Here is an 8,862-nt window from a genome sequence, read left to right as displayed (position 1 = left end):
ATCACAAAACTCACCAGGAGAATCAATATTTCAAATGAAAGACAGGCTAAAATACAAAGCCACTTCATGTTTTTCTGATTAAAAATGCATTTGACAAATATAATACATTGTAATTCTTCACACATACATAGTACCGTTATTGAGCAACGAATATCAAATCCTTGGTGTGATTGTTTAGTATTTCAGTACTTGATCCAAAATTATATGTTATTATTAAATTATTCATAATTGCCCAGTAGTTTTTTTTGAGTTCTGAGCTCTTTGAAAGAACCAAAATATGACCATCACCATACTAAATTTTAAGAGGTGAAAGAATGAAGTTCACACTTCAGTCAATGACTGTATTTAAATTTAAATTCAAAAAATATATGCATCCTTTAATGATGCCTTTTAAAAATTAAAATATCAGCTAAATTCCTAACTGAATTGAAATTGTTGGAATAAATACTCTCTCATGTACAAGAGGCCAAGTTTAGAGATCATATTAGGAACCTGAACGTACGCAAGTTCATGGTACCTGACGAAATCCATCCATGGGTCCTGAAGGAGCTGGAGGATGAAGTTGCTAAGATACTGCCCATCATATTTGAAATATCATGGCTGTCAGCTGAAGTTCCCAATGATTGAAAAAAGGGAAATATTTGGCAGAATGCTGGAGAGGGTCTCTTCATCAGGGGCTGTAGAGATAGTGATAAATTGTGTCATGGTGAGAGGTCATTGACCAAGGAGTAAATTGTACTTGCATGTTCTAGGCTGTGAAATATCACTCATACATCCCCCTGGGACAAGAGAAGAAACACTGATGCAACAAATAAATCTTTAAGCTACCTGCTTGCACCAATTTACTTTCAGCAGCCACAAAGTATAGTTTAATCAAAAGGTTTAATTTTCTCCTTTTAAAATATCACTACTCTGTGACCCCGTTCAGTACCATGTCAAATATAAGTCTCTGTATTTCCACAGTATCAGTTTTGGGCTGATTTCAGATGTTACAGCTCCTGCATCTGAGTTTGCTTTAATGGTGTTTGTTTGTTAGTTTTGATCGGAGGATTTTGGTTTGGTTTGGATTTTTTGTTTTGTTTTTCTGTAACACTGCTGAGAACAAAAATAAAATACAGATAGAGAATTTAAATAATTTTGAAATCTTGTTTTACGAGGTTCCTCAGGGTTATGAGGGGTGAAACCAGTGTAACTTATCAGATAGAATATCACAAATTTTATAATTTTTGTTACGTGTGGTTGTGGTACAAGAGAATTCATGAGGAATTCAAAAAGTGTTCTGACTCCTATATCAGTTTGCCACAGGGCTTAAAAGGCATTTAATGAATTAATTACTTACTTATTAAGTAAACAACATGCAAAATAGCTTTTCAATCTCAAACACCAGTTACAGGCTGACTTCAGGAAAATTTCCCTCTGTCAGAGGTATGCAGTACATTATACAGAATAATACGATCATCATGGGTTGGAAAGGACCTTAAGATCATCTAGCTTCAACTCCCCTGCCATGGGCAGGGACACCTCACACTAAATCATGTCACCCAAGGCTTCGTCCAACCTGGCCTTGAACACCGCCAGGGATGGAGCATTCACAACTTCCCTGGGCAACCCATTCCAGTGCCTTACCACCCTTACAGTAAAGAACTTCTTCCTTATATCCACTCTAAACTTCCCCTGTTTAAGTTTGAACCTGTTACCCCTTGTCCTGTCACTACAGTCCCTAATGAATAGTCCCTTCCCATCATCCTTATAAGCCCCCTTCTCCACACAGCCTTTTCTTCTCCAGGCTGAACAGCCCCACCTTTCTCAGCTGGGGTTCATATGGGAGGTGCTCCAGTCCCCTGATCATTCTCATGGCCCTCCTCTGGACTTGTTCCAACAGTTCCATGTCCTTTTTATGTTGAGGACGCTAGGAATGCACACAATACTGCAAGTGAAGTCTCACAAGAGCAGAGTAGAGGGGCAGGATCACCTCCTTCGACCTGCTGGTCATGCTCCTTTTGATGCAGCCCGGGATATGGTTGGCTTTCTGGGCTGTGAGCTCACACTGCCAGCTCATGTTCATTTTCTCATCAACCAACACCCCCAAGTCCTTCTCCTCAGGGCTGCTCTCAATCTCTTCTCCGCCCAACCTGTAACTGTGCCTGGGACTGCTCCAACCCAGGTGTAGGACTTTGCACTTGTCATGGTTGAACTTCATGAGGCTGGCATCAGCCCACCTCACAAGAGTGTCAAGGTCCCTCTGGATGGCATTCCTTCCCTCCAGCATATCAACTGAACCACACAGATTGGTGTCATCGACAAACTTGCTGAGGGCACACTTGATCCCACTGTCCATGTCAGTGACAAAGATGTTAAACAAGGCCGGTCCCAACACCGATCCCTGAGGGACAAACTCGTTACTGGTCTCCAGCTGGAACTGAGCCACTGAACACAACTCTTTGCATGTGGCCATCCAGCCAGTTCTTTATCCACCGAGTGGTCCATCTAGGAAATTGATGTCTCTCCAATTTAGGGACAAGGATGTCATGTGGGACAGTGTCAAACGCTTTGTACAAGTCCAGGTAGATGACATCAACTGCTCCACCCCTGTCCATCAGTTCCGTAGCTCCATTATAGAAGGCCACCAAATTGGTCAGGCAGGATTTCCCCTAAAGTGAAGCCATGCTGGCTGTCACCATCAACGTTGTTGGTTTTTTATAATATAAGTGTATTATTAGCAATTCCTTTCTGCTGGACACAAAGATAGTTTTTTATCATCATTGCCAGATCATTATTTATTGAAGTTGCACAAGAAGTAGTAAATGCTCCATTCCTGAAGTGTTCAACGCCAGGTTGGACAGGGCCTTGGGTATCATGGTCTAGTGTGAGGTGTCCCTGCCTATGGCAGGATGGTTGGAACTAGGTGATCTTAGGGTCTTTTCCAACCCAAACCATTCTAGCATTCTATGAAGTTAAGTGTGGTCTGACTGAAGACTATGATGTTTACAAGAGAGAAAGAAACTCTCCTGTGACCCTCCTGCTCTTTTTAACATCCATGAAACTATAAATCATCAAATTCAACTCCTATCTTAGTCTAAACTAGATGTTTTTGACTACAGAGATTGATAATGTTATTAGGCAGATTCAATTGATATTTTTATCTGGATGAGATTTAATATATATGAAGTTTATGCACTAGTTGAACCTGACTCTAACCCTTTTTCTAAAACCTGGCCTTTATGCATAACTGATTTTCATACATTTGTATGTTGGTGCGAGCCATTATTCGTACTGGATGTGAAGAATTTTATAAACATATTGATATCCACAGGTTTCTCATGCAAATTACTACAGTAATCCACATCCACTGAATAGTCAAAACTCACGCTGTATGAATAGCTGCCTAAGTCACCTTTCAATGTTCTGTTCCTTGACAAATTCATCAAAACTTTACAATAAAGAGGAAATACATGTGAAGATAAAAGATTACCAAATCCTTTAAGGAATTAAATAGAACTTTTAGAAGTAGCTATGTAATATGAGTGATTAAAAATTCATACATATATATATATATTTAGAGCACTTAAAATCTTTTCAGTTCCTTTGTACAATATTGTTGCCTGCACATTTAGGCCTTAAGGATAAATTCTGAGTCTATTAATTGGGTTTATTGATGAGCTTGAAATTTTACCTTTTGTTTTTCTACCATCTGATTTCTGCTGGCAGACTGTAATCATTTAGGACTGGAGCTATGGGGAGAACAGGTGGTGCTTGAGAAATTCCAGCAGGAATTTACTTCATCTCTGTTTAGCACTTGAATACATACACTCTGCATCAGGAAAAAAAACATGTGGTTATCTCAAAAAAAAAATTGTGTTAATGTACGTACATCAAAGTTCATAGATAAGGAGAACGCACATGTGAAAACAACTGCATTAACATTTTTATGTCATTTGTTTAGTATAAGACTAAATCCACAATTAAATAATATGCAGTCACATCAGTCAAAAACTTCTTTAAATAGAGGAGCATTGCCCTATACCTCTATCTGAAAGGGAAATTCAGATTCACACTCTCAGCTAAAAACACTGGCTCTTACTTCTTAAATGCAAATGTAAATCCAGGGATCTTTACCTCAATCACCTTCACTGAATGAATTGTAAAGGGAGAAATAAGGGAGGATACATTTATGCAATGCTCTACAGATTAGCACTTAAAAATGTCCTTAACCCAGGGCAGGCTTATGGTTACTGTGAAAGCAACCCTTTTATATTCCTTTTAAACATCTTTTAACTCACAAAGTCCTCATCTATTCAAGGTAAATACTGGTGGGAAGCTCATGTGCTTTTAAATGGTATAATTGGCATGGGTATATTCATATGTGGGTATATTCAGTTTCAATGTTGTAAAATTATGTGCAGTTATCATAGAATCCATAGAATCACAGAATAGTTAGGGTTAGAAAGGACCTTAAGATCATCTAGTTTCAACACACACACCCCACCCCCCACCCCCCCATGGGCAGGGACACCTCACACTAAACCATGTCACCCAAGGCTCTGTCCAACCTGGCCTTGAACACCGCCAAGGATGGAGCATTCACAAACTCCCTGGGCAACCCATTCCAGTGCCTCACCACCCTAACAGGAAAGAATTTCCTTCTTATATCCAACATAAACTTCCCCTGTTTAAGTTTTAACCCATTACTCCTTGTCCTATCACTACAGTCCCTAATGAATAGCCCACCCCCAGCATCCCTATAGCCCCTTTTCAGATACTGGAAGGTTGCTACGAGGTCTCCACGCAGCCTTCTCTTCTCCAGGCTGAACAGCCCCAACTTTCTCAGCCTCTCTTCATACAGGAGGTGCTCCAGTCCCCTGATCATCCTCGTGGCCCTTCTCTGCACTTGTTCCAACAGTTCCATGTCCTTTTTATGTTGAGGACACCAGAACTGCACACAATACTCCAAGTGAGGTCTCACAAGAGCAGAGTACAGGGGCAGGATCACCTCCTTCGACCTGCTGGTCATGCTCCTTTTGATGCAGCCCAGGATACGGTTGGCTTTCTGGGCTGCGAGTGTACACTGCCGGCTCATGTTCATTTTCTCATCAACCAACACCCCCAAGTCCTTCTCTGCAGGGCTGCTCTCAATCACTTCTTGGCCCAACCTGTACCTGTGCCTGGGATTGCTCTGACCCAGGTGTAGGACCTTGCACTTGGCATGGTTGAACTTCATGAGGTTGGCATCAGCCCACCTCACAAGCATGTCAAGGTCCCCCTGGATGGCATTCCTTCCCTCCAGCGTATCAACCGAACCACACAGCTTGGTGTCATTGGCAAACTTGTTGAGGCTGTATTCAATCCCACTCTCCATGTCACCAACAAAAATGTTGATGTTATACAGAAAAAAGATGTAGATGTTGTACAGAAATGCCATATTACCTGTGGAAGTACTCTGTGCAAAGAAGACTATAGCTCAGCACAAAACCATAATCATTCCCTTTCTTTCCTACTCTGCATTTCAGCAGCATTTGCTGGGGAGGTTGTTTTCTGCTGTCATGTTTTTCTTGGGAGTTATATCATTGCATGCTTTTCAGACAACCCCGATTACCATTCAGTCAGTGGTGTTTCATTAAAAATGCCAAATCAAACTCTTAATGAGACTGCTGAATACAAGCGCCCTTATCTTTGTCTTGATTTTTACAACCCAGAAACAGTGAATACTGGCCTTTCAAATACCCTTTCTGTATGCATCCTGTGAAACAGCACTGCCCAGGTTTAGTGAAGTGCAGTCTGCTAAATCGCTGTAGATGACTAAACTTTTACTTCAGGAGTCTTTTAAATTTATTTTTTTTTTAAAGAGCAGCTGTATGTTGTTTCCCCTTTTGTGCTATCAGCTCAGAAATTTATGAATTCTTCAGGATTAATTCTTTCACACAGTCTGAACACTGTCCCATTTCTTTCATTCCAAAACTTCTAGAAGTGTTTTTAGGGGAGAGTGATTTCTGGATCACTGCTGCTGCATTTTCTCCATCACAGTGTCATGGTTTAAACCCAGTCAGGTAACTCATTCACTCACTCCCCCCCTTCTTTCCCTCCCCTACTCCCAGAGGGATGGAGAGGAGAATTGAAAAGAATGCAACTCCCACGGGTTGAGATAAGAACAGTTTAGTAACTAAGGTATATCACAAATCACTACTGCTACTACCAATAATAACAATGATAAAGGAAATAACAAGGGAAGAGAATACAACATCTCACCACCAGCCAACCGATAACTCGAACCCCCCAGCCTGGCCGAGCACCGACCCATACCTCCTCCAACCCCACAGTCCCAGCCCTTCCGGGTAACTCTCAGTTACCTCCTGGACATGACGCACTGGGGTATGGAATACCTCTTTGGCAAGCTTGGGTCAGGTGTCCTGTCTCTGCTTCCTCCCAGCTTCCCCTCCCCCCGGCAGAGCATGAGGCTCACAAAGTCCTTGGCCAACCCAAAACATCCTTGTTATCAGCTCTGTTCCCAAAACGAAAGTCAAAACACAGCACTGCACCAGCTACCAAGAAGGAGAAAAATGACTGCTACTGCTGAACCCAGGACAACAGCAGCTTTCACCTACCCATAAATGCAAAACACTGTCACAAGTTAAAATCTTAGTTCAACGTCAAACTGCAGAATTTTATCCATGAACATGTTTTAACTTTTTTATCTACTGGTGTTGCCTGACTGGCTGCAGTACTTGGTTATGAACAGCTGTAGCAGAAGAGCATGTTCCACCTCTGCAGAGCAATTCATGCTGCAGAAACCATGAGAGAGGCATTGACATGAGATAGGGCAAGAGGGAGAAAGAAGCTAAAGGGATAGAATGGCAGAGATGCCACTGGAGTTGTTTTTTTTTGTGGTAGGAAGTAGCAAGATTAGATATAAAAATCACATTTTACAGTAACAGTGTGCTTTACTGTGTTACCCTCAACATTTTCCTCTCCTGGTCATTTAACTACTTTTTTCCACTGTTCAAATATTTTTGCTGGCTGGCTGCAACTTTCCACAGTACCGTAAATTTCCTGGGACCGGTCCATGGTTTAGTACAGCTTCATGCTCTGTAAAACTCTGAATGCATATTTTCTCCATCTCTTCTCTTCTGCTTTCCTCCCTAGATATTGTTTGATATAGCAGCAAATAATATATTTGGCTATCCAGAAGACATTCACATAAGACTGAACTCAACATAGATGATCGAATATAGAGGGGAAAGTTATTGACCAAATACAAAAGGAGAAAAAAATTGTTTAAACATGACTAATCTGTCTGTATTGCTTAAATATTCTAGTTCTTTGTCAGCTACTTACTTCAATTTCCCTATTTAATGTTGATTTTTTTTTTGGTTTGTTTTTGGGGGTGTTATTTTTTGTCCTCATGAACATACTCCAGAGTAGTCCTGACGTGTGGAATGGCAGTCAGCAGTATATTTGCTACCTTTCTGCTTTAAGATTACTACTTCTGTAAAACATCATTTACCAGCAACTCTGCATGATAATCTTCACAAGGGAAATTAGCTTGCAGTGGACCTCATGGCTAAACTGCCACCCGTACAAAAGCAGAGTAATTTACAGCTAGATTAGGTATTTTAATGTTACTGTGCAATCACTGAGATATTGTCACATCCTTGTTTTTCTCAGATGGAAACAAAATCTTGTGAGGCCTGTCCTTTTTATTTCTGTCTGATCCATGTGAACCCTACATTTTCCATGTCCTTAGCTATTTTGTTTTCTTTTGCACAAGCAGCCCCAGAGGAACATTCCAGTTTCACAGAGCATTTCTTTGAGGATCATAATGCGCACCTTATGCTGATGAATTGCTGAAGCAGAACTAACAATACCCAGAATATCTGAAAAGAGGATGAAGAGACATGGCTGGCACTCAGGGAAGGCAGTTAGGGGGGGATTCCCAGAATATGTGAATCAAGATTACTTGGCTGTTATCAACAGTTATTCTGGTTTACACTAGAGAAAATTGTTAGCTCTCATTTATCTCTATGAGCCTTTGTGTTATTCCACTAGGAACCCTGACCTTCTGTCTTAGTTTCATGGGTATTTTCTTGTGTTTACACTCTTCATACCATCTGCTGCTTATGGAATGACTCATTAATGAAGTCCTTTCACATGCAAGAACAGGAAGCCTCTTGGAAGCAAAAGCACCACATTTTCTTTCTGTCAAACCCTCTGTGCAGAACCCTCTGTTGTGATGGTTTGTGTTTATGTACTTAAACGACTGGCTACACCCTTTCCCCCCTCAATCTGCTGTGCACTTGCACATGTCCTGATCTGATTACTCTGGTGTTTACAATACTCCAGAGTTACTCCAGAGTTCTATTACTAGTCAAAAAAATAGGCATCTTAGCCTACTTCACAGAGTTCGTGTGAAAATTGTAGTCACTTTGCTGAATACGAACACTTCATTAATTTTGTTTTAAGGCCAGTGGTATCTTAAAAAAAAGTCTTTAATTTCTATATTTTAACTGTAAAAATGAAACTTAAGTAAAAAAGAAGAATGCATTTGCTATGATAAAAATGAAAAAGAGAATTACATACAAGCCAAGAATATATTAGGTGGGAGTTTTGTCAGTAGAAAATGTTAGCTAGCAAATGATAAACCCTTCAACAAAAGAAAGTGTAACAAAATTACTGCAAAAAATCCTATTTCCATGTGCATGTTTTAAGTTCCTTTGTGAAATAAGATCAGTTACTTAATAGGTTAAGATACAAAAATGAAAGTAGCATACTAAAAAAACATGTGTTTGGCTCTTTGTCAAAATTAAATGTGTTAGGAAAAGGGAAACTGCATTAAATATCACATGATATGCTTACACTAGCAATTATAAA

The sequence above is a fragment of the Pezoporus occidentalis genome, unplaced genomic scaffold (assembly GCF_034315485.1).
Source record: "Pezoporus occidentalis ecotype Australia unplaced genomic scaffold, CSIRO_AGI_Poc_V1 ctg1, whole genome shotgun sequence".
Classification (NCBI taxonomy): Eukaryota; Metazoa; Chordata; class Aves; order Psittaciformes; family Psittacidae; genus Pezoporus; species Pezoporus occidentalis.
Note: the sequence above shows the minus strand (reverse complement) of the source record.